A 24,949-nucleotide genomic window follows, 5' to 3' on the forward strand; every position below is an offset into this window, starting at 1 on the left:
TTTTGTTTTATTACTTACTTCTCGTTTGCCTCAGCGCTGAAGATACTTAGAAGAATGTACCGTTTGTTTTTATTATTCGGTTTAATATGGTCTATACGTCTATCTGTGACAGTATGACGAATGGCAGTATAATAATAAATTTTTTCCAATATTTTCAGGTTCTGTTGAAGGTAAGAAATTGAAAACTGTTGATTTTACCTTTGATTTTTCTCTTGCAAGGATTTATACTTAATACTTTCCTTTTCTTTAGACCATTCATTGACAGCTTCTTGTAGATGTTCTGACCCATCTTCAGTCACCGCTATGTTATCTGCATATATGAAACTTTGGACCAGCACTGAGACCATGTGCCAGTACCCTTCTTTTGGACAAGGAATTCTCCTTTTGCATATTTTCCATACTTGGTCCCTCACAGTATTGAATAGGAGGCTAAGACTGTCACCCTATTTCACTCCCTTGCAGAATCCAAAGGATGTAGATGAACCACCATTGAGATGAATTCTACCTTGGAGATCTTGATGTATGAAAGTAATGGCACCCATGTCTCCTCTGTCACCCATTTGAGTTAATAAAAAAACAAAATAGCGAAAGAGCTTGGAAGTTTATCTTAGTATAATACACCTAACATTGGCTTATGTTTTAATCACCATTTAATGCTAAAAGACTGGAAATATTAACAGAAATACTTTTATCCTATTAAAATTAATAATAATAAAAATAAAGAATTACGCAAAAGAACATTGTAAACAATGAATCAATAAAATGATTTTGAATGAGATGCTCAGAGCTACGGTCAAGATGAAAAAAATAATTTTAAACTATTTATTCCTTAACGACGTTTTGAATTCATCAGAGCTGCTGATAGGAGGAAAATTACAAAGAAAGGCACTTGTCAATTGTATAATAACTGTGGCTTGAGCCAATTATACATTTCCACGCACCACAACAGCCCTGTTAAAGTCTCACATTGTGAAATTCTTCAACGTTGGCAAGAAATAAAAATTTGGAAATAATTTTTTTTTTCATCTTGATCGCAGCCCTGAGCATCTCAGCATCTTGACTATCTCCTTCAAAATAATTTTATTGATTTTTTGTTTACATTGAAATATTGGAATTTTTTTATTATATAAGTACTGTACGTAGAGATGGAAGAATAGTCCATGAGATATTGAACCGAATTAGAAAAACAAAAGGTTAATTCTTCTACCTTCGGCGCTGATAGCTTAACGAGAAGTGCGCATTTAGACGAAATTGAACCAGTTTAGTTCAATATTCTTACCTAGTCTTCATTACGGGTCAGAAAGCTGGACAATTCTTTTTAAAAAAATGCATGCCAGATTACAGGAAGCGGAACTCCATTCTTAAGAAAAGTGACGGGAAAACCCAGAAGGGACTGTCTAAGAAATAATAATATCAGAACCCCATCAGGAATGATCTTGTTATTGAGGTCCTGGAGGAACGCTAGCTGAAATGGTATGACCATGTTCTTCTGGCATGGAAGATGGTGGGAAGGCCCGTTGCCTAATTTAAAGAATCAATACAAATTTTCTGTCTTTTATGAAATTCTTTTGAAACCAATCTAAAATGTTTCCTTTTTTGAGTATATACATATGTATTTATGTGTATACATAATTTAATTATTTGATAATACTATGCTGTAGTAGCTACTGGAATATTAAGTGAAATCATGTTAAGTATTTGTATTAATTATAACACGTAACTTCTAGTCTTACCATAAGGTGTAGGGAATTTTTCTGTAAAAACAATAGTCGTTTCTATGTAATACCTCGCTTCTATGTTTTCCAATTCCACAATGTGCATCGAGGCCCAAACTGGTGAAGCCTCGATATAATTGCCTCATAAAGTTTCTGCCTAGCATCCCAAGAAAACATTTTAGACTTTGTGCAGTTATTCAGTGCCACCCTGATACTAACGTTACTTTTAGAAACTGCATGGCTCATTTCACGGTTAAAGATTCCTGATGAACTAAAAGTTATACCAAGGTACTTCAATAATACTCTCGTTGAATTATACACTATTACCTCCCTGCAGGCTACTCTAACAGTTTTGTTTTCATACATTAACTGTTAAGGAATTTAATATGAAATATGTATTTGAAATATTTAGTTTCAAGTGGACGTTGGTCACAGAGTCCACGATCGAAACTAAATCATCCTCGTAAGTAAGGGTCATAATTTCATCCTACGGAGATATTCTAATTCCGTGTTCCCCATTTTTTTTTTAACGTGTTTAATGTCTGCAATAAACAATGAGAAAAATAGAGGGCTTAATATATCTCCATGGAGAACACCCTCAGTAATGTCTATTGGATTACTATCATGATTTTTATTTTTTATCTGCATGGATGCATTATTGTACAAGTCTTTAATCAGTCTAAGGAATTGGCCAGTTATTCCCATTGAAAAAAGGTTTCACCAAAGTTTGAAATGTAATACAGAATTGAGAGCTCTCCAAAAATATACAAATAAATAATATGCAGTACAAGCACTTTTTAATAAGTTAATTTGTGAGAGGGCGTTTAAAAAAAATTTGTCCAAACAGTCTCTGTCTTGCCATAATCCCGATTCAGATTCTGAAAGAACATTAGTTTATCCGCACCAGATCAATAATCATTAATGGTAAAGATTTAAGTAGGCTCTTAGAGCAATACACCTATGATTTTCAGGATTAAATTGCCTTTTTAATGTAACATTACATAAATAACATTAGTCCATGATTTAGGTAGTTTTTCAGTTTGCAATATTTTATTATATCTATATACAGAAGCTAGTTATAGGGTAAATTTTTAATTAAATCATAACTTGTTGTAAAAATTTTAAATATGGAAAATCTACTGAATACGATAAAATATTCAATTTCAGCCTATGTTGAAGGTGTTTATTGAGTTAGTTTAATTAAAAAAAAAAAATTAAAAGCTAAATTTTATTCTATTGGTATATATATTACATTAAAGAAGGGTTCCCATTGAGTACATGCAATAGGAGAGGACTGGTTTTTTACTTACTCTAAATTTATTTATAATAAGCCAAAATGAATTTAAATGAGTCAACAGACTCCCACAATTATTGAATTATACGTTTTTGATGAATTTACTGTTACTATTTAACACTGTTAGCACATATGTTTTAGACTTTATGTATATTTTATAGGTGCATTCCAAAAAATTAAACTGCTGGCAAGTTTTAAGAAGTTTCCCTAGGTGAGGAAACATTGCTGGCTGTCATATCATGGCTTTGTAGTTTTACATACTTAGTCTCTAGAAAATATTATTAGATTTAAATATAAATTTTTAACAGTTTGAATTATACTACGAATCAAATTATCATTTAATTCACTAACATTAGAGTTATTACTACCAATTATATATAACCTCATCTTCACACCAGCTTTGTCATAATATGTCCCAGAGAATATGTTCGCACGATAAATAACATTAATGAAATCCGTATCTCACGAATAGTATTAAAGGATATATTTATATTTTCCCGTACTATTGGAGGTAATAATTTGGAAATGAAATAGTATAGAGGATGGTAGATAATATTAACGGATTTACAGAATTGTTTGTGGGCGGTGATCACCTTGATTTCGAACCCACACTAGCCTTACATTACCGTGATGCAAGTCCGGTCACTCCTGTCTTGTTAATTCAGGGGAGGCGATAGAAAGAAAGAAAACGACATCCATGGCAATTCTACGTGAGCCGTAATAGCACTCTACCGATAACTGTACTCGTGACAGTTAGTGTAGTGATATTGAGCGCCAACTTGCTGAAGGAACATGAATACATCGATGACTGCACAAACACTCAGGGGTCACGATCGACTCAGATTGAGTGACTCGAGTAGCTCGTGACCGGATCTGCGGTGGCCACTCGTCGCTCTTCGCACTCGTCCGTTACTTTTCTTACTAAAGATTGCGAGTCCTTAAGAACTTTGAATTCTAATATTCCCGTTAATTTTCTGAATGAAAAATAAACTAATCAATATTACTGTCCCTCATAAAGGGTTCATAAGTTGTTACAGATATTAAAATATAAAGGCGTAGTGATTCTTGACTGGAATTGGTCAAGATTTGTGAACAGTAATCACGCTTAAACACCAGATTCTGAAGTCTAGGTGTGTCACAGAAGGATCTCATAAGTCCAAAGTCGATCCACAGATATAAATATTTTGATTTTTCTGGGAGCAGCCAAACTTAGAGGCCAGAAAGTTATATGTTGTTACCCACTGACCTACCTCACTCCTATTTCCTACATCGTCACAATTATCTCTCCTTTATTTTTCACATAAAACTAAATAAGAAAGATAGATTGCTTGAATGAATGATTCCTGAAAGAGACTCAATACAGAAAGTTCCTCAGAAGGATACTTCAGTTTAACAGACTAATTATTATTCTCTTATGTTTGTTTCAATTAATTCCTCTTGAAATTTTGCATAAATTAATTTCATAGTGACCTCTAACGGATAGGATAGGAACCGCCATCCATTTTTGGTCAATCACGGTCGACAAGAGGACATTTCATCAGCAGGTTTATTTTAGCTTAGCAACTGTTTATTTGGATTAACATTTATAAATACACTCAGAATTATTGATAATATTTAGAACAGATCAAAGTTCTTTCTTACATTTAAAACTTAAAGTTCTGTTTTCTACAAGGTAATCATAGAGATCGGCAACGATAACGTTTTAAGGTACTGTTGACGAATAAGATGGCCGAAACAGGCGATTTTTTCAATAGTGTTATCACTATTGTGCCAGTTAAGTAATGAGTTCATAATAAAAAAATGAATCACAGCAAAAATATAGTTTTTTTATATCAATTACAAAAATATCCAAATGTTTATTTATTTACTGGAAGATTATTGATTGACCGTGTGTATAGATGAATGGAATATGGTCCGGGTGCGGTAAAGAAAAAAGTCAAATAGTCGATAATTATACTATTTGAGTTTTTTCTTTACCGCACCTGGACCATATTCCATTCGTTTATTTATTTATTACTTCACCTGTACATTCCAGCCTTTATTAAGGATAACCATAGATTAAGAATTTCATTTAAACTCTTATCATCAAAATTATTGTGTAATTAAAATTATTATTCAACAGTTATTCTTGAGAATGTACGGAATGGAGTAATAGTAAATAAACATGATGAGACTAAATAGATTTTTTTTTTATAATCAAACAAACCAGTTTCATACAAAAATTTAAATTATATATAAAAAGTTTTGTATATTCCATAATTTGTGATAATGTTTTTTTTTTTAAAAAAAAACAATTTATAAAATAGTTTTGATAAAAAGTTTAATAAAATTTTATTTTATTACCTTTTAGGTTTTCAGTGATCAATCGCTGTCCTACCCGATAATTGCAAAGAGAGCTGAAGATAAACAATAAGAATTGGTGAGTTTTTGTACAATATAAATTTTTTTAACACGGTAGATAATAATCTCAAATATTTCTCAGATAGATTTTAGTTTTTGTATTTAACGAAAGAGACTGTGGTATAATACAGTTTTAAAAAGATTAAATTTTGATTTTGGTCCTACTTTCCGTATATAGGCAATCCTTCCCGACCGGATCCGCCACAATAAGACCCCCAGGGAGTAACGGTCCTATATCACTTTGGAAAAATTTGCTTAGAATGAGATGAGGAGACTTATGATGATGATAAAAAGCGCTTAAAATTTAAAAATGGCGTGAAAGAAGTATAACTCAGAAAACGATCATAAAAGTTTAATTTTATTCTACCAAAACATTTAATTTTGAAGAGTAGATCAAAGGAGCTATCTAGGAAATAAAAGTATTATTTACAATATCAAACATTAGATTAATTTTTATTAATATATTCTTGTTTGAGAGTGGTTTAGTTTATTTAATAACAAATTTGATCCTTTTTTTCTCAACTTTATTCTTTACAAACCTTCCACTGTTATATGATACGGTGATAACTATTATTATAACAGGTTAGGACTCACCTGTTGAAGGTAGGTTCTGTTTTAAGGTTGCAAATGTAAATGAAAGAAAGAAGAGAAGTGGATTGTAAAGGTTTTAAATTTAAGAAGGAATTATATAGAAAAATTTATGTAAGTAGGAATCTATTTTTAAAAAACAAAAAAATTTATAATGTTATTATGATATAATTTTAATGATTAATTTATTTAAAGATGGGACAAAGGCAATTAACCTGCATTTTTAAGATTTTAAAAACGAAAATGTCATCAAAATGAAGGTAAGGCCAAAGAAATCAGTATGTAAGTGAAGGAAATAATGAAATTGTTATGTAGAAGTAAAAAAAAAAAATTAAAAAAAACCTTTTTGTAGGTATCCTTGAGAATGACCTGAGGGTCGAAACGTTAAAAAAACAAACAAAAATATTAAAAAAATATAAGAAAGAGAGAAAAAAAAATAAAAAAAAGAAACAAGGAAGGTTTGTAAAGAATAAAGTTGAGAAAAAAGGATCAAATTTGTTTTTAAATAATATCAAACATGTTTACAGTATATAAAATTTTTGAAATTAAAATCAGAAATTTTAATTTAAAATTTCTAACCACCCTTCCTAAATATATTAAGAATTCATATATAAATGATAAACATTCAAAATAAATTATATATAAAGTTAAGATTCCAGTAATAATTGAATGAGGGAATTCGAAGTAAGTGATGCATTTAACACAAAAACTTTCGTAATGACATGGTACTTCTTAACGACCTTTCTCGATCTGCGTCCTGCTTCCCACGTTTTTCATAAAAGATGTTTCCAGAGCCTGATTCTTAATAAGTCATTAAATAAAGATGCGTTTAATAATTAAACGTAATGAATTAAAGAGATCGCAGGAAAAAGAAGGCGTTGTGCTACATTGTAAAAGCATTTTATAATGAAACTGTAAAATGGATTGTGCATAGATTCCTGATTATAATCCTCTGTATGAAATACCGACACATTAATGCTTTTTATGAACAAGGTAATAAACTTTATCATATTTTTAATAATAAGGATAACTGTATGTTTATATCAGCCGAAATTTGACTGGATAAATGATTTGGCATATTATGCATTTGTTAATTATTCGAGTTTTACTTCTCGATAAACTGCACTAAACTAGAGCCCACTTCAACATCAGGTTCATTGGGAAATAAATGTATTGTTAAATCATTGCCTGTTAAATATTTTCTCCACTATTTTTCTGTTTACTTATCTTTAAAAAAGTGTTTCTCAAACTTTTCTTTTAATGTATGAGAAAATATTAATCTAAAAATTTCTAAGATTTTTAATGTTAATTGGTTTTATCAATATAACAAATCTTATTCCTTGCCAACCTTAAAAAAAAAAAAAAATTAAATCAATGTAGTTCAATAAAATTTGGAATTTAGGTATAGAATACTCTAGAGCGAGTGTTTATTAAATATATTATAATTTTAATCAGATGTTATTAGTGGACCGTAGATTAATATGATGAAATGATGGTCGGGGGTGTGGTCAGAAAATAAACAGGAAACATTTATTTATTTGTGCCGACGATTCACAAAGAAAAAAGAGATAACAAACATCACTCAGAGAAACATAAAAATAAAGGCAAATAACAAACAAATTTAACAAATAATATTATATTTCATCTTCTATTGTTATCAATAAACTAATTTCTACTTAATTCATTGTTATGTATACTTCCAAATTTAATTGTTTATTATTTTTATATTTCTCTGAGTGATGTTTTCTTATTTCTTTTCTTCGTTTTAGCCCTGATCAAGGCCTGAAACTTATATCGAAACGTCGGCAAAAATAAATAAGTTTTTGTTTATTTGTTGGCCACAACCCCCGACCATCTTCCCTTAGATTAGAATATTAGTTTAAAGTCATTTATAAGAACCTGAGGTATCTATAGGTCAGCAAAAACTACTGCAACACTGCGTGCAAAAATTATAAATACTAAAAGTTGCCTCACTGCAGAATATGGGTAAATTGCATAATTAGGAAATTCCTTAAACTCTTGCCACATTTGACAAGCTGGACCACTTTCAAGTAGAAAAAGTAGTTTTTATCATGAAAATAATTAGCACCCTGGCTTAATGGATTTTCCTTCCTTGTCGAATCTAGAAATCATCAAGATTATTACTCTTTTAAGACAAGGATTTTAATCAATTTCATTTTACTAAACACAAATCTGAATTATCTATTATAGCACTGTACTATATTACGATAATAGATTCATCAAGTTTATGGAATATATACTTCTCATTGCCTTTCATTTTAAATTTCACAAATTCAATAGGTTATTAATAATAAAATGACTGTAGATTACTTAAAGATCGATCAAAGTTATCTTATTTAGTGTTTTTGTCTCATTTCTTAAATATCAATAAAAGAATAATAACATAATATAGGGTCTTCAGTGTTCGGGAGAAAAAAAAACTTCAAATAACTATGATCTACTTGAAATTTATTCAGAAAACGAATGAGGAAAGAGTTGCACTGATGTCTCACAGCAATATGATGTACTTAGGTTGCAAATGACGATGACTTTTAACGATCTGACGCAAAAAACATCCGACGCTCTGTAATGGCCATAAAAAGGATAATAGTTTTGTCATTATTTTATTGTTAGCGTCAGAGGGGTGCCAATCTTATGCAACGGCTACATTCCTTTCTTTTCGGATGAGGCGCAAATATTCTTCAACATAAAGATTAACCAATCTATCCAATAGAAACTACTGTAGTCTAAGAATTTGAAACAGTTAAAATTGGAATAAATAGCGATTTTTTAAAGACGATAAAAAAAATTTGTATTTTTATTATTATTATACAATTTTTTAATATTTTTCAAACTTTCAAGTATTAAATAATTATTTAAAAAAAAGAATTAATTTAAAATATTTAGTAAATATGTAAATTTATTCTGTTTATAGGAATGGGAGGTAAGGGGTATTTTCTAATTTTTTTTATTATCTTTTTCAACCCTTTTAGTTTTTTAAGAACTACCAACTTGTATTGCATGTAATCATGAAGTTAAATGTGTGTGAATGCAATGATAAACTTTCTGACTCATATGAGTTAATCATGCTGTAATTTTTCTTTCATAGAACGAGACATATGTGGAGAAAAAAATATAGGTTTTTATTTGAAATTGTAAACGTAGTCAAGTACTGCTAACTATGGCATTAGCAAAGCATGAATTGAATTTTGTACTATCATTCAACTTACAACAAAAAATTTCAACAATACTTATGAATTACAGCAAACATCGTATTGTAATATGCGCGGACATAGCCGAAATGTTTCATCGAATTTTGATTGTTCGTGATCATAGGATCTACCAGCATATACAACGACACTTTTCTCTAGAAGAGGCATTAAAAACATACGAATTATTCACACTAAATTATGGTCAATTATGCTCGCCGTATTTAGCTCTTAACAAGCATTAACTATAGTAGAATTTAATCATGATTGACTTCTGATATTTTTTAATTTAGGTTTGCTAATTTATACTATAAGGAAAATGTATTACAAATATAAAGATTTTGTTATAACTCTATCATATGTTACACAATCAAAATTTAAGTGTGCTTCTTTTTTAACATCGGAATCCCTGATTATACATCGACTTTGCCAAGATTAGAGATTACATTACAAGTTGGCAGTTACTTGTATTCTATTGCCTGTAATCATAAAATTAAATGTGTGTGAATGCAATGATAAACTTGCTGACTTATATGAGTTAATCATGCTGTAATTTTACTTTCTTGAAATGATACATATGTGGAGAAAAAAATATAGGTTTTTATTTGAAATTGAAAAAGTAATCAGCTACTACCCAGATCTGCAAACCATGAATTGAATTTTGCACTATCATTCTTTATAACGTCTGGTTGTAGAATAACACTGACGAAACATACTCGTATTATCGATTGGTCTATTAGTTGGTGGTTCTAAAAATAAAAATACAAAATTATGATTTATGTAGTCTTGAGTGCCCTTTTAGGTCCTTGTCTCTATAGAAGTGCCTAAGTACATTCTAAACAACCCGGAAACATTTAAGGAAAGCCCGCTAAACACACACGATAAATAGACGTTTCAAGAATTGTTGGAACCACAAAGGCGCAGATGTTATGAAATCCCTCCTCATTTGTTCCTAAAACACAATGAACCTTTTTTTTTATGAAGTGGGTACTCGCCTGTGACGAAAATGTTGTTCTCCATGACAATCTGGAAAGGTCAGGTCAATGGTTGGATTGAGACGGAACCTCAAAGCGTAGCGTGCGCTCCAGAAAATAATCTGGACTCGTTGGTTTGGAACCGACTCTCTGGAACATTTTAAATCGAGAAGAAAACAGGATCTCTTTGATTATTTATGAATTTAGTTTTACATCAAGTATTTAAAAACAGGATAACATTATTTGGTCGACAAAATATATGATTGTGATTGCATTAATTACCGATCAATTAAATGTTAATTTTTAAGTGAATAGTTAAACAATTTTTTTGACTACCTCCTAAAAATAAATAAAAAAATTTCAAATATATACAACCCTATATATTAAATATATATACAACCCCTCATGATAGCCTAGCGTTCTAAACTATAGACCTCTGGCGCATGTATCATATAGTTAAACAATTGTCAATTTTTTTTTTTCTAATCTTGGCTAAATAGATTTACAATACGGAATTCCAATGTTAAAAAATAAGCACACTTAAATTTTGGTTGTGTAACATGTGATAGAGTCATAACAAACTCTTTATATTTGTAATAAATTTTCCTTATAGTATGAATTAGCAAATCTAAATTAAAAAATGCTTTTGTACATTAAATAATTAACAATTAATGTCAGAAGCGAAACCCAGACTGCTGCAAGACATTCTTTTATAAATTTTTAATAATTATAAACTTAATCCATAGTCACATACCTCTATTTATTTATTATTATTATTTTTTATTTTATTTTTTTATTATTATTTTTTTTCCTCTATTTTCTTCTCTCTTCCCTTTTTCAAATTAACTTGTTTCTTTTTACTATTAGAAGACAATTGTTTGTTTCATTTAAGTGTACCAATATCATTATTTTTTGTTATTAATTTTACTATCCTCTTTTATTAAGAAGCATTATTCTTATCTATTTATTTTATTTTTATTATTTTTTCTTTTAATAAGAACATTTTACATAGTTAGGGGTGTCATTTGTACGACTATACCCCCTCATAATCAACTGTTAAAAAATATATATAATATAAGTTATATCAACCATGTAAGGCCCACCAGGCCGATCTGGTATAAAAATAAAAATGTCAGAAGCCAATGTGGTTAAATCCTACTGTAGTTAATGCTAGTTAAGAGCTAAATACGGTGAGGATAATTGATGATAAGTTTGAATAATTCATGTTTTAAATGTCTCTTCTGGAGAAAAGTGTCGTAGTATGTGTTGGTTGATCCTATGATCGCGAAATATCAAAATTTGATGAAACAATTGGCTAAGTCCGCGCATATTGCAATACGATATTGCTGCAATTCATAAGTATTGTTAAAATTGTTTGTTGTAATTTGGGCCGATAATGAGCGAATCAGACGGAGTCCTCATTGAGGCGTCAAAAACTCTAATGCGTAGATTTAAACATGGCGTGATGGAAAATCGGCATCTGGCGTTGAATAGTATTAGTAAAGTATTTTTCGCATTCAACATCATAAGGATGGGAGTGAATTGAACTTCGTCGATTGTACTCCTTCTTCTGAGGAGGATATCTGAAAGATGATCAGTTGAAGACAAGCACACCGTAGTCGATAGAAGGATTACAAGGAATTACAAAGCTTTGCTATATTTACTCCTCATTATGATCCTAACCTGATGCTCAATAAATCGTTTACGTTGAAACTATGTTTTACATAAATAATCATGAAAAATATTACATAATATTTTTCGGAAGTTTGGTCCTAAATGTTAAAAAATTCAAAATTTTCACTAAACCTCCCTCAACGAATTATTGTAGCTACTTCCCTGCCTGACGATTGGTAAAAGAGCGACGAAGACTCCTCCAGCGGCTGACTAAGCATGCGCGACGCCCGAGGCTATCCGCAGGGGACAATGGCGATCCCCTGGCTCATTGTAGTGCCTCTGTTCCGCGAATCCTGCTTCATCAAACTGCACTCTTCTCTCTTCATCAAACAACATTCAAAACATATCCCCTTTCCTCTCCAGCTCCTATAGTTCAGGAAAGAATGTTATTTCCTAATTTTAGTTCCTGAAAACAATCAAGAAAGAAATTCAAGAGTTGTTGCCACTTATGGCAGGCGTGATACTAGAAACCAGCTAACCTGGCCTCCAAGAGAAGTCCAAAGTCCAGAGTCCAAAGAGACAGAAGCACACCTGAGTTCGGAAGTAAAGAAGGTTCTTTGAAACATTAAATTAAAATGAGTAAATAATTTAACACTCAAAATCAATTCTGCTAATACCTCCAAATACAGAGATTATCAGAATCAAACACCTTTATTTTAGTGATATTGAGAAATTGATTGGAATCGATGGTTGGTCCCGTCAAGTCCTAAATGGCTAGAAACAAATACACTAAATTCATCATGTTCCACAAACTGACAACCATTTTCTAAAAATTCCTTTAACCCATAAACCAGGAGAATCCTTGAATTCCATAAATATTGTAACAGTAGATGAAAGCAACATGGCACTATCAATGGACTTAATAAAGATATTGATTGGAATCGGTGTTCGGTTCCTCAAAGAAACAAAATCTAAATAAGACTATGAAAGGTATAGAGCGAAACAGATTTAAAATAAGGAAACCGAACACATACTAATGTGCTATTTCCCTCTAAACTTAAATATCACTCGCTGTTGTCTGTGGAATAATGCAGTTCATTTCTTAGGATTGTAGGCTCCACAACACACAGGGCTGTGTTCTAAACTACTTGATTTATTTCCAATTAGATTGACATAAAAATCAATTCGTGATAAGTCGTTCGACCAAAAGTTGATGGATCATAGAAACATGGGGATTTTAAAGACGTATTTCATTACTTTTTACATAAGAGTGTGGTTTTATTTTCGATTATTGTTACATGATTCACGTGAGCGTTTCCATAGTCGTGTTTACAAATATTTTATAGATATTTATTACTGAAGTGGCCTAATGTTTATGACAGGTAGCAGAAATAATCACTTTTGTGCTACCTGTTCAAAAAGTTTAATAACTTAGTCATATTGGCCCTCGGTGGGTATGGTCTAATCGGTACATTATTAAATAACAGCATTGTAGACGTTGAAGGATAAGAAACTTTGAGTGAGAGTGAAACAATATTTTAACAAGATTATTAATGAAATATCGTTGGTTATTTTTCTATGCTCGTGTTGGTGTCATAAGCCCTCGCCATACTGATGCATTGTAGATTTAATGTTTAATGCAATCAATTCTAAAGGAGAAAAGTATGCCATTTTCACTATGCATAAACTTTGCGAAATTATAAATCCATAGTTCTTCAATAATATTTTTAGTATTCCATTGCGTAAATTTAATTAGAAGATGCAAAGGATTTGTTTTCTTGTAAAGCACGGAAAAATAGTCTGGATATATTTATGATGAACTAGACAGATTTCGGTTTTCCTTGATTCAATTATTACCACATACTAAATGAGGGATTGAGAATCTCAGGGAATCGACACACCAGTCCTCAATTTAGCGTAGTCCTTTTTACTTCAAGATTTGATCACACTGTTTTAGACCAATTTTTAAGGTAAATACTTACATTTTATAATAAACGTTACATTTTAAAAATATATTAATGTATCACTAAGTATATATTACTCTGCTTTGGAGTTCGAGTCTGTGAATCTACCTTATAGTGGGTAAGTGAAATTTAGTTGCAAGAGATGGTTTGAAACCCGAAACGTTAAACACATACTTAATAAATTAAAATTGGTGAAATGCTCTTTAAAAATATGTTAATTATATCACCAAATATAAGTGTTTTAGACAATTTTCAATTATTTTGGATTTCTGTGCAGATATTTATATATACCGTGACAACTGGATTAATTATAAATATACTGTTTGATTGTCGATGTTTTATGTCAGATCTAGTCAGGATGTCTTCACTCTCTTTTACAAGAACCAGTATATAGCTCCTTCGTAGCTATTGCAGAACAAGTGTAGGTTAGGATAGATTTTGCGGTCTCCTTGAACGATATCTTTACGAGTTGCCCTTTAGCATCGGCCCACTTTCCCTGCGCTAAGTAGAGGAAGCATTTCTTCGGACTGGGTTGACTGTCCTCTGCTGTCAGTACTCCTATAATAGCCACTTCTTCTGGCTGTGTCATCAAGGGTCACCCACCGCAACGTGCTTCTCCTTTTTTCTCTCTCCATTATGTTAAATATTTGTATGTTTCTTCGAAGTCACTCACGATAAACCTTATCTAATTTAAATTAATAGGCGGAGTTCTCGTGGATTATATTAACAAAGAAATTACCTTTAACCATAAGTTTATGTATTCGTTTAGCTAATAGTGAATATATGCCGTGGAGTGGTCCTTTTTGTGGAGAAGTCAATGTAGTCCATAGACTAAAAACATTGGAGACTCCTGTTATAGAGGATGAAATTGGGCGCCATATTTTGGGGGTTTCTCATTTTCAGTTACTTTTAATTTCATTTCTTTTACAATAAAACCAAGATATTTTTAATCAAGCCGACGGTGGGAGTTCATAAGCAATACTCATTATCTAACTGTGCGGAACTATGCAGATCAGTTCTTATGATCAACGAAAAACAATATCCCTATCTTGCTGCTTACACTTATGTTAGAATATATTATGATATAATAAACTCGTGAAAAAAAAAGATTTGGCTGTTTAGTGTGTACTCCCGACTGTCACGACCGGACTCGGAGTTATCTGTTCTTTCTTTCTTCTTCTTTTCATATTATTTATCTTTTTAACCTTTAAAATTGTTAGTCTTCAGAAATTAAAAAGTTTAGAGTTTTCCAGTATATTATAGGAATGAATAAACATTAATTATTTTTTCCTCAAATTCCCATGTTTGAAAAAAGCCACCTTCAGCAAGTAAAATCTATATCTCCTGTATGATCCTTTTTTAAATTTGAAATTTTAGTATGAAGAGTCAATCTACAGTTTTCCACAATCCTTTACGGTAATTTTGAATTAAATCATCGATTTTTTTATTTATTTATCGCCGTTTTTATGACCATATTACCAGGGCAATGTTCTTTTATGGAATGACAAAGCTGGCTTTTCAAATTTATTCTACAATATTGAAAATCCTTGAAATGGAATGAAGTATTGAACCATGCTGGTTCCAATGAAGAGAATTATGGCTGAGAGTATAATGGATTCAGCAGAAGTTAATTAGTTCATCGATCTACACGAGACGATAATAGTTGGCTGGAGACTGGCATTGTGGAGATAAGCCATTGTGGTCTTAGCGGTTTGGGTCTTCCAACTGTTTCAGAACTGGATGGCTTTCTATCGGAAAATGTTTTCCCCGCTACGGAGAAGAAGAAACAGTCTATTTAACAGCACCATTGTGATGTACGCCCTCAACAGCTAATCATAAATGAAGCCAAAGGTCATTTACCACCTTCCAGATTAATCAATCAACCTTTCGATGAATGGGCTCACAAGCCACGTGTAGTCTCTACTATTTAGCTTGGCGTAATGGCTTTTCGTCCACTCGTGTCGACTCGATAATATAAATAAGAAACATAAAAATGAAAAATTATATTGTTATACTCAGATGACTGCTCACAGCATAATCACTCTCTAAAGATGCTGAAAACAATTGAAACATCATCAACATAAGCCTTAAATAGATGGAGTTCAGACCCAATCTGACAGTAAATAGGATATACTAAATATACTGAAATTTAAGATGGTAGATTTATGAAAATTAAACGTTTGATGATCAATTGATATCACAAAAAGGAAATGAAGAAAAAATAAATAACATATATATATAGTTAAAATAATAGCAGTCACCGTTGATTATGTCCAATCGTTTGATTTCGGCGACGACATTAAATATTCTAAAACAAATGCAGACGTGTTCATACAGCATAGTCAGAAAATTCATCAAATGTTAAAAATTAAAGTTTTTTTTACTAGCCCGAACCAGATATCACTACTTCCATTATAAACTCCCTGACCACTCAAACCCCCTAGTTCCTAACCTTGCATCCTCTTCCATTCCTGACAATCCTCCGAGGTGCCTAAAAAGAAGATGGCCACGAGACCAGCTAATGTAAAATGCCATTAGAGTCCTATCAATGGGTAGTTGCTCTACACGCCTGTAACACTCCATTTTAACTAAGATCAAATTTACTGAATGTATTATGTAATATACGGTTGTAAATTTCAATAGACATTAAAAAAAAAAGTTTTTCTAGCCTTGTCCTTGACCTAAGTCTGGATAGGTACTACTTCCTGTGAAAGCTGAGAGTAAGAAAAAATCCCTAAATTATAAAGGCTTAGCGAACCTGAAGGTTCTATGCCGAAACACCAATACGTACACCTGTCTGGTGGTGCTCGTTCAATCCCAAATCTACAAGATCAGTCTTGATGCTATTCCCATACCTATGCGTCGGTTTACCCCTCAGACGTTTAACCGTCGACTCAGTGTTTATTAACATTTTAGGCCCTCTAACCTTGTTCGCCCTTCTTGAATCCAGTGTTGAAGATGAGCTGAAAAAGAAGTAAAGGAGTATCCATAAAGATTAAAAGAAGTACGGAGTTATATAATTCTTGAACTAATGTAATTAATGAAAAAAAAAATACATTTTCATACTGGAATGTCTGCGAAAAGCAGAAGCACAAACAACAGAAAAGTATTAAAAAGAGGCTGAAAACAACTGTGATATAATCGGGAAGAGTCTCATGTATACTACCCTCGAAAACAGATGAATTCGTTTTCCAACTGCTCCGGAAGTGCTTTGGATAAAGTATTCAAGTGATAGAATATGAATAGCATTTAGTACTTCTTAATAACTTTTAACTAAGTATTATTATCAGACAACCTTAAAATATTAAAGAATTAGATACTACAAACTATAGTTATTATAATAATATTGTACCCTTCTTTTTCAACATCATTTCTTTGAACTTTTATTTTATTTTTTAATAGCATACACTTTCTAATTATTATAAATCATATGTTCCACGCTAATATATAATTTAATCTCTAAGGATACCTGTCAAGAAAACATGGAAGGTTTGATGAAGGGTGATGGTGTAGAATGCCCCAATTGTGGGACAGTCATTGTGCTGCAGGCGACCTTCTGGAACTCACGTTTAGGTACAGGTGACCTAGACTGAGCTGTGTTCTCAATAACCCCTACTTTACCAACAAAGTACTGAAACTGAACCATGTATGCAGCTTAATTCGTGCATTTTATTTTATGTAGATGTATTAGTGTCAATTACTTAAAATGTGATTTTGTTCTAATTTAATTCATTTAATTCTTCGTCGAAATATTTAAGTATTTCTTTAAGAGTTTCGGTAGCATAAATATCACTTAAATTAGAAAAAAAAATTTAAATCGCTATTTCAAAATGTTTTTGTTAGAATCAATGGGACAGTTTGAAATGCTACAGGTATTTATTACTAAATTTTAAGAATTAAAATATTCATTAAACACCATAGTCCTACGACAAGGGTTTTATTGTAAAGGACCACATAGACGATTAGTTGAGCTAAAGATTGCGAGGCAGGCGCACTTCTCTTAACATGTTTTGTATGTATCTTGTATCTTGGTGGCCTGGTTAGGATTCAGAAGGAAGTTGTTCTAACGGAAATGGTAATGAAAGGGTCCTGTTAACAGGCAGAACAATCCAATATTTGCCCATTCGAATATCCTTATATAGTTAGTCTTATTTAAATATAATCAAACTAATTTTATAATTTCTAACTAAATTATAGAACATGCATGGCTCAGGACTTTTTTTAGTTTTTAACAACTATCACTGGCCAAACTTTATGTGAAAGCAACAAATAAACAAACGGCATCTTATTTTTATAACTCAGAAATTACACTATTTTGGTAAAACGCGGTCCTTTATGTTATTATGATCAAATATTTCGTTACTTTTTCATTTCATTTTTAATTACAGATTAACTTAACAATATTATTAATCACTTATCACACTTAATAATAGTGTTAAGCTGATCTGTAAATAAAAAATTTAAAAATGTAATGGAAAAGAAACAAAATAGTGTGAATTGACTGAAAGTAATGAATGAACTGGACAGAATAAGTTTTGTTGGATGTGAGGTGTAAATTTATATTTAAGATTGTCCTTGAGTATGGTCGAATTGGCTGAAACGTTGGATAGTTAATGGAATAATTTTTTTATGTGCAGTGTGTAAATCATTGAATTTATTTTTACTATTTGTAGCTCTTTGTACACTCTTCTATCTGTTATACCTTTAACAATATTTTGGTGCGTGCCATCCTGAAATGATTGTAGACACTTAAAAATCGTTCAATTGTCTAATTTTAGTCAATTTTACCTATAATAATAAAGTCATTTTAGATTTAGGTAGAAAAGAGTAGATACCCAGATATACAATTTGGAATGAGGTGAGGAGCGGCGTGATGAATACCTCACCTTATTGGTCATAAAACAGTAATTCATTATCGATCCTGGGCTGGGCGGGCTGATTTTTACGATGTGACGATCCCACGGAATAAAAACTCGAGCAACCCACTCCGTTTAAAATTGGTTCGTTAGGTTGAGGATAAGGTCCACCTTATATGTCAGACATGCCCAGGTAGCGAGTAAACAAATAAACAAATATTACAGGTGAAGTACAACTTCATAAGTCATACCGCACGATTTAAAAAGTAAGCAGTTCCAATATTTTTTGCAATACAAGAACAAATATACTTGAGTTAATGATACAAAAAGAATATATAGTAATATATAAATCAATAATATCCTAAATAATATAGGACTTATCTCCTTATTGGCCCAATAAGAGTTACACAAAGTAACTAAGAGTATATCGTTATTATCATAAACAAGCAGAAAGTTCAATGTTACTAATTTTCGACCAGCCAATAATAATAATTGCTACAGGAAGTACACTACACAACCAAATAATTTATAACTAAATATTCTTGTATAAAAAATAATCCATATATTTCACCGGTTTGCACCAATTCCTCTAGAGCCCCCTTTCCAGGAAAAATGTTACTAAGCGCCCCCCTGGAAATCATTTTTTTTTTCTGTTTAGTAATTTTAATAACTATTAACAGGAAATTTATAATTATTAATGTTTCTACCTTTTTCGTAAAATATACACAAAGAAAGGTGTATATTAGAAACATTGAACTTGGGAATTATGAAACTATTTATTGAACTCAGAATAGAATCTAATAAAAAAAAAGTTAAAACATTCGAAATTATCTTAATGAGAAGGATGAACCCGGTGTGCTGCTACCAATTTAGTAATCCTCGGCTCTATTTTCGTCAGCAGTAATATTGTTCACCCTGACAACTTGTAGTTATTCATCGCCCCCCCCCAAATGCCCCTGTGGCCATCACCGCCCCCTGAATCGCTGCAGCACCCCTGAGGGGGCGGTGGAGCCCACTTTGAAAATAAGTGGTATAGATCCTCGCTCAAAACTTGTCTTAATACAAAAATACTTAATCTTAGGCTTCTTTTGCAATAGATACGGATCTACTGATATTGATTTTTTTTTTTTACTGGACCATATTCCATTTTATTGGCTGACTATGTGTAAAATTTGTTTTTCCAGTAATTGAAGAGGTTTATAGCACTTTTATTTTATATGACACAAATACTTCAAACTTCCTCCTCTTCCCTAAGAAAAGGAAGGAAAAATCCATCCTATTTTTCTATCAATAATTCTACTTGATTTCTTACTACTAACATATTTATTTTAACTAATAATAATGAAATAATAGTAACGCAATAACTGACTGTAATAACATTTGTTTGTTAACATTTAGTTTTAGTTTACTAAAATTTTGTAAAATGGAGTCGCCTTCTTATTGACCCTCATTTAGTAGTATCGTATACTGGAAATTTTCATTCAACTGAAACGAGTTCTGGGTATCGTCAAACATATGGATACATAGTTTATTTTATATTTAAACTGAATAACATTCCGTTCGTTAAATCGTATAGCTTTCAATTAACTACTTCATCATCAGAGGATTTTGGCTACTTAATTTAGAGGGGAGAGGATGAATCTTGAACTCTCACTTTAGTTAGAAGAGGTTGATAACCTGTAAGTCAACTCGGCCTTCCTGCTCTAATTGGAGTTCGTAAGGACGTTAATCTTCTCTAAACAAATTTTTAATATACTTTTGAAATATATCATGTAAATCATGAAAATGATGTATTTTTCTACAATTTTGAATTTCGAAGTAAAATACACAAGAGCGAGTTTTTCTTAAAGAGATTAGAATGTTAGTTTAACAAAATTATTTTTATGAATCTGGGATGTCTATAGAGTAGCAAAAAATACCTTTAAACTTTATGAAAAAAGCTTTCACTATAGAATGTGGGTAAACTGCTTCATTGGAAAAAAAAAATTAAGAGGAAACTCTTACCGCAATTGACAAGCTGGACAATATTCAAGTAAAAAAAGTAGTTAATTCATTTTTTTTTATCATGAAATCAGACCCACGTGGCTCAATGTACTTTTCTTACTTCTCTGATCTAGAAAAGTTTTGTTCATTTATTACTACGTAAGACACCAATTTTGCTCTATTGCATTTGATAAGCATAAAATGGTTAAGGCCAAGGTTTATGGCGATTCATGCCTTTAGTATGCATCGGATTGGACAAATCATTAATATAACATCGCATTGAAATCAGACTTTCTGCGAGAATCCTTTATTGAAAATTCTAGAGGTAAGAACGCGAAAGAATGACTGGAAGATGTCACAAAGTAATGCAAATAAGTCAATTCGGAATCCAAATAAACTGCACTAAGACCTTCCAAATTTCATTTCAAAACTATCGAAATGGTCTTTTAAAGGGACCACTAGAATAGTTTGAGACCTCACTCACATAGACTCTGTTCTGTCCTCTGTTCTTCCATATAAAGTAATTAAAGTATATCTTGCACAACCCTGCTTTATTTATGATTATTGTTTTATTTTCGTTTAATCACTATGTAATAATTAAACAACTGAGTGGCTTGACCTCACTAAATATAGTGAAGCACAATAGTGCTTTTTAACTGCAAAAGGCCAAGGATCTTTTTTCTTATTTCCGATCTACCGAATCTCATCTACCTCCTGATAATCTGGTCCGCGTGCGTTTTAATGATATCTTTTGATTCCTACGTCAATTAGTCGTAAAAGAAGCCTGGAGAGAACTTTCACATGTTAAATAATCTGAACAATTAATTGCCTCATAATTTGAGTAATAGTTAATTATTGATTTCCTGGATGGCTAAAAATATTAGGTATACTGCTGTCTCAAAGAAACTTGATTCGAACATAAATCATTCACAATCCTAAGACGAGAAATAGCTAATTATGACATCTAATTGGATAACATTCACTTTCTATTAATGTACTGCTAAGTGCATTGCACAGAATGCATTATTCTATATAAAAATTCTTTCGGTTTTTATTCAACATTTAATTAACAGCTTTAAAATGCCCCACTTTCTGATAAAATTAAATGAGAAAGGTTTTTCGTTATTCTTATTAACGATTCGCATCTAGGTAAATAATTTAAAAAATAGATGTAGGGTTTCAAAACCAAGCAATTCCATTTTCAGTTTTTTAATTCTTGTCTGTTAAAAAATTCTTTTCTTTAATCGAATTTGTGTTTGGAAATAATCGATTGATCTTTGATCAAATTTCTTTAAGGGATTAATTTTAAGGAATTGTACAGGTTGGTGCCTTGTTGGTCCTATGTCGAATTTACAAGATTCCGTCCCCTACTTTGGATTACACAAGTGTAAACTTATCTTTCTTGAACCAACACTTTACGAAAACGGCTCGTCCATAAATATGTATATAAATATGGAGGAAAGTTGGGCATCAGTGTATCAATGAGGCTACTATTAATTTTACAAATTTTCTCACTGTAAAATTTAATACATTATAGATTCAAAATCAAATTTGTAAATTCAGCGTCTTTGTCTTATTGTGTGCTCCAGACCTACGATAATTCAATAACCTCATGTAAAGCCATCATTTACTAAAATACAATATAATAGAAATGAGATGTATCGAAAATTTTTTTTAATTTAAAAAAAAAACAGAAAAAAAAACACGACTCTAATTCGAGGCTCTCCTTGGCTTGGAGCTCGTGTCATTCTCACAGCTATTCACACCCTTGTGCTGTTAGGTAATGTACAGATTCAGAAAATATGAAATTAGAAAAATCGTTATATGTAGTTCAAAAAAATGTTTACACTCTGGATGATTTTATATATAACTTGAATTTCCAGGTTGTTTTTATCAATATCAAGTGTTAATCATCTAAATTCATTCTCTTCTGGGTATCTACAAACATCATATTTTGTATACATTTTTAGTTTGTTGATAATCTTCTTGGTGGATGAATAAGATGTGAGCTACATGTACTGAACGGTAGCAATAACGATAACGATAGTACCTCACGGCCCTGACATTGAAATGGGAAAGTGGATTGGCCGATCTGGGAGAGCCTGCTACAGCGAGGCAGAGCCAGGGGGAGAGGAGCCGGCACGCACGATCCAGCATTAGTGATGGGGCATTGCCCTCCCCCTTCTGGATCTGGGGCTGTCATCCAGTCCAGTGTCCCGGAGGGATCGCCAGGTGGTGCGAGAGATTGGGATCAAGGGGTGTGAAGGCGGCAAGCCAAGTCCAGAACAAGGGGGGCGTCGCACAAGGCAAGCTGTGGTTTAGGAATTGGCCGCGGCCGGCCTGTAGATTTTTAAATATTTAAGATGACCTTTTGGAACGAAAGGATAACATAAATTCACCGTGTTTGATATAAGTAACAAAATTACTATCCTAATTTTAAATTAAGAGTTATGAAACAGTCGTGGGTCGTTCCTGAGGCCGCCCGGAAAATAGCGGTTGAGCTTACCACTGACTAAAACTCTTGCTTGCACTACCTTTGCCCAAGAAACCGAACTTCCTGTCAAATTATTAAACCCAAGACCCTTCATCGGCTATGAAGTTCCTGATTTTTAGAAATTGCGCTAGATAGGAGCAAGTATTCAACATTTTCCTGATCTTATGTATTTCGCTCTTCGATATTTTTATCGGTAACGTTCAACATATAAGGAGTATTTAATCAATAGCTAATATATCCATTTCTCCTAAGTAAAGGGTTTTTTGAGAAATTATAATTCGACTTCTAAAAATTATTCATTTTATTTTAATTTAAATGTTTGTCCTAAATATAGGTTAACCCACACTCTTGCCCTTCCTCAGTATAGATTGTCAGACATATGCTTATAGTGTTAGTTACAGTCTCAATAAGTTAGTATGTTTATCATTTTTTGGGTTGGAAAGGTAGTGAAATTAATAGATTATTGCTAATAATTTTAATCCTTAATTTAATAGTCTCCGATTCAAATTATTTTTATGAATAATGCATAAAAATGCACTACAAATATTCTTGACACGCAATTTCACGTTGAACATATGAGGAGTATTTAATCAATAGCTAATATATCCACTTTTCCTAAGTAACGGTTTTTTTTTGACAAATTATAATTCGACTTCTAAAAATTATTCATTTTATTTTAAAGCTCAAATTTTCCAGTGTGAGATAAGTGTTACGAAGCAACATTTCAAATAAAACTTTGGTAAGAGGTATTTCCAGAATATCGTTTTGTTTAATAAAGTATTGCCCCATAAAAATCTTTTCTGAAACGAACGAGTATTAATTTCAACCGAAAGTAGGGCTGTAAGTGATGCGAGCTCTGAAACAGATTTTTATGTTATATATTTTTGATAAATAAAGGTGTGAAAGTCATTATAAACAATAATGAGGAGGCATTTATGGGACCCAGGGAATAGATCAAGAAGGTCGAGGTTAAATTACTGTCGCATGTATTTGAGTACTTGCCTTCTAGATCGCATGCCGCTGATTCCCTTCGTTTGATTCTTCCTCATTGATTAGAAATTCTGTAATATTTTCAACTTGTTAAAAACCTGCGAAGAATTAGATTGATTTCAAAATTCATAATTTACCTGATTTATTATATGTATATAAAATATATTCTTATTTTATTTTTATTGTTCTGACTATAATTAGAATAAAGAAGATTGATTCAGTGACACATCGTGACTTAATTGACTTGCAAACACTTCAGTTGAAGCAACAATTAGTTCAGAAATCAATCATTACAATGTATTGTCTTTTGCTTTATTGATTCTCTTGACTATTTTGCCATTGGAAGTATTTGGGTATAATATTATTTGCTTTGTACGCAGGTTAATGGAGCTTGGTATAGAGGTACACATATTGATATTACGAGTTATTAGATTATACGAGTTCTCTTTCTTTTTTACATATTAAAACACTAATAATACCTTTTTTCCAGTTTAGTGTTTGATATGTTCAGTTCTCCATTGGTAAAAATCCAAAGAGATGTAAAAGAAATAATTTAGATAGAGGTAACTTTATATATTGTGGTTAGAATTACTTTATTTCTGCTCAATGTTATTTATAATTTATTATTAGAAGAAGATTATTTACTGCCAGAAGATAATTACGTGTATTTGCATTAAAAAAATACTGCAGAACAATTGATTTTGAGAACTTAATTCATTACAGAATAATACTTTAGTATAGCTTTATGTGATTTGTAGTGTTAGAACATAATTTATATATTATTTTATCATTATGTTATTTTATTTATTTATTTTTCATACAGATAGTTTGATTATGTTCATCTTGTCTATTCTTCTGTTTGTATATA

At 31.6% G+C, this 24,949-nt stretch overlaps 1 protein-coding gene across 1 annotated transcript in view; it reads left to right on the forward strand.

Annotated features, from left to right (window-relative positions):
• The window catches only part of LOC112210970 (mucin-2), a 105,323-nt gene that overhangs the window by 40,922 nt on the left and 39,452 nt on the right, over positions 1–24,949 (forward strand). The window contains exon 2 of the mRNA XM_067050130.1: positions 5,360–5,428. The gene's annotated coding sequence lies outside the window, so the exon portion shown is untranslated. The remainder of the gene's footprint in view (positions 1–5,359; positions 5,429–24,949) is intronic.

This window comes from Halyomorpha halys, unplaced genomic scaffold (assembly GCF_000696795.3).
Source record: "Halyomorpha halys isolate HHAL.00 unplaced genomic scaffold, Hhal_1.1 Scaffold269.1, whole genome shotgun sequence".
In the NCBI taxonomy this organism is placed as follows: domain Eukaryota; kingdom Metazoa; phylum Arthropoda; class Insecta; order Hemiptera; family Pentatomidae; genus Halyomorpha; species Halyomorpha halys.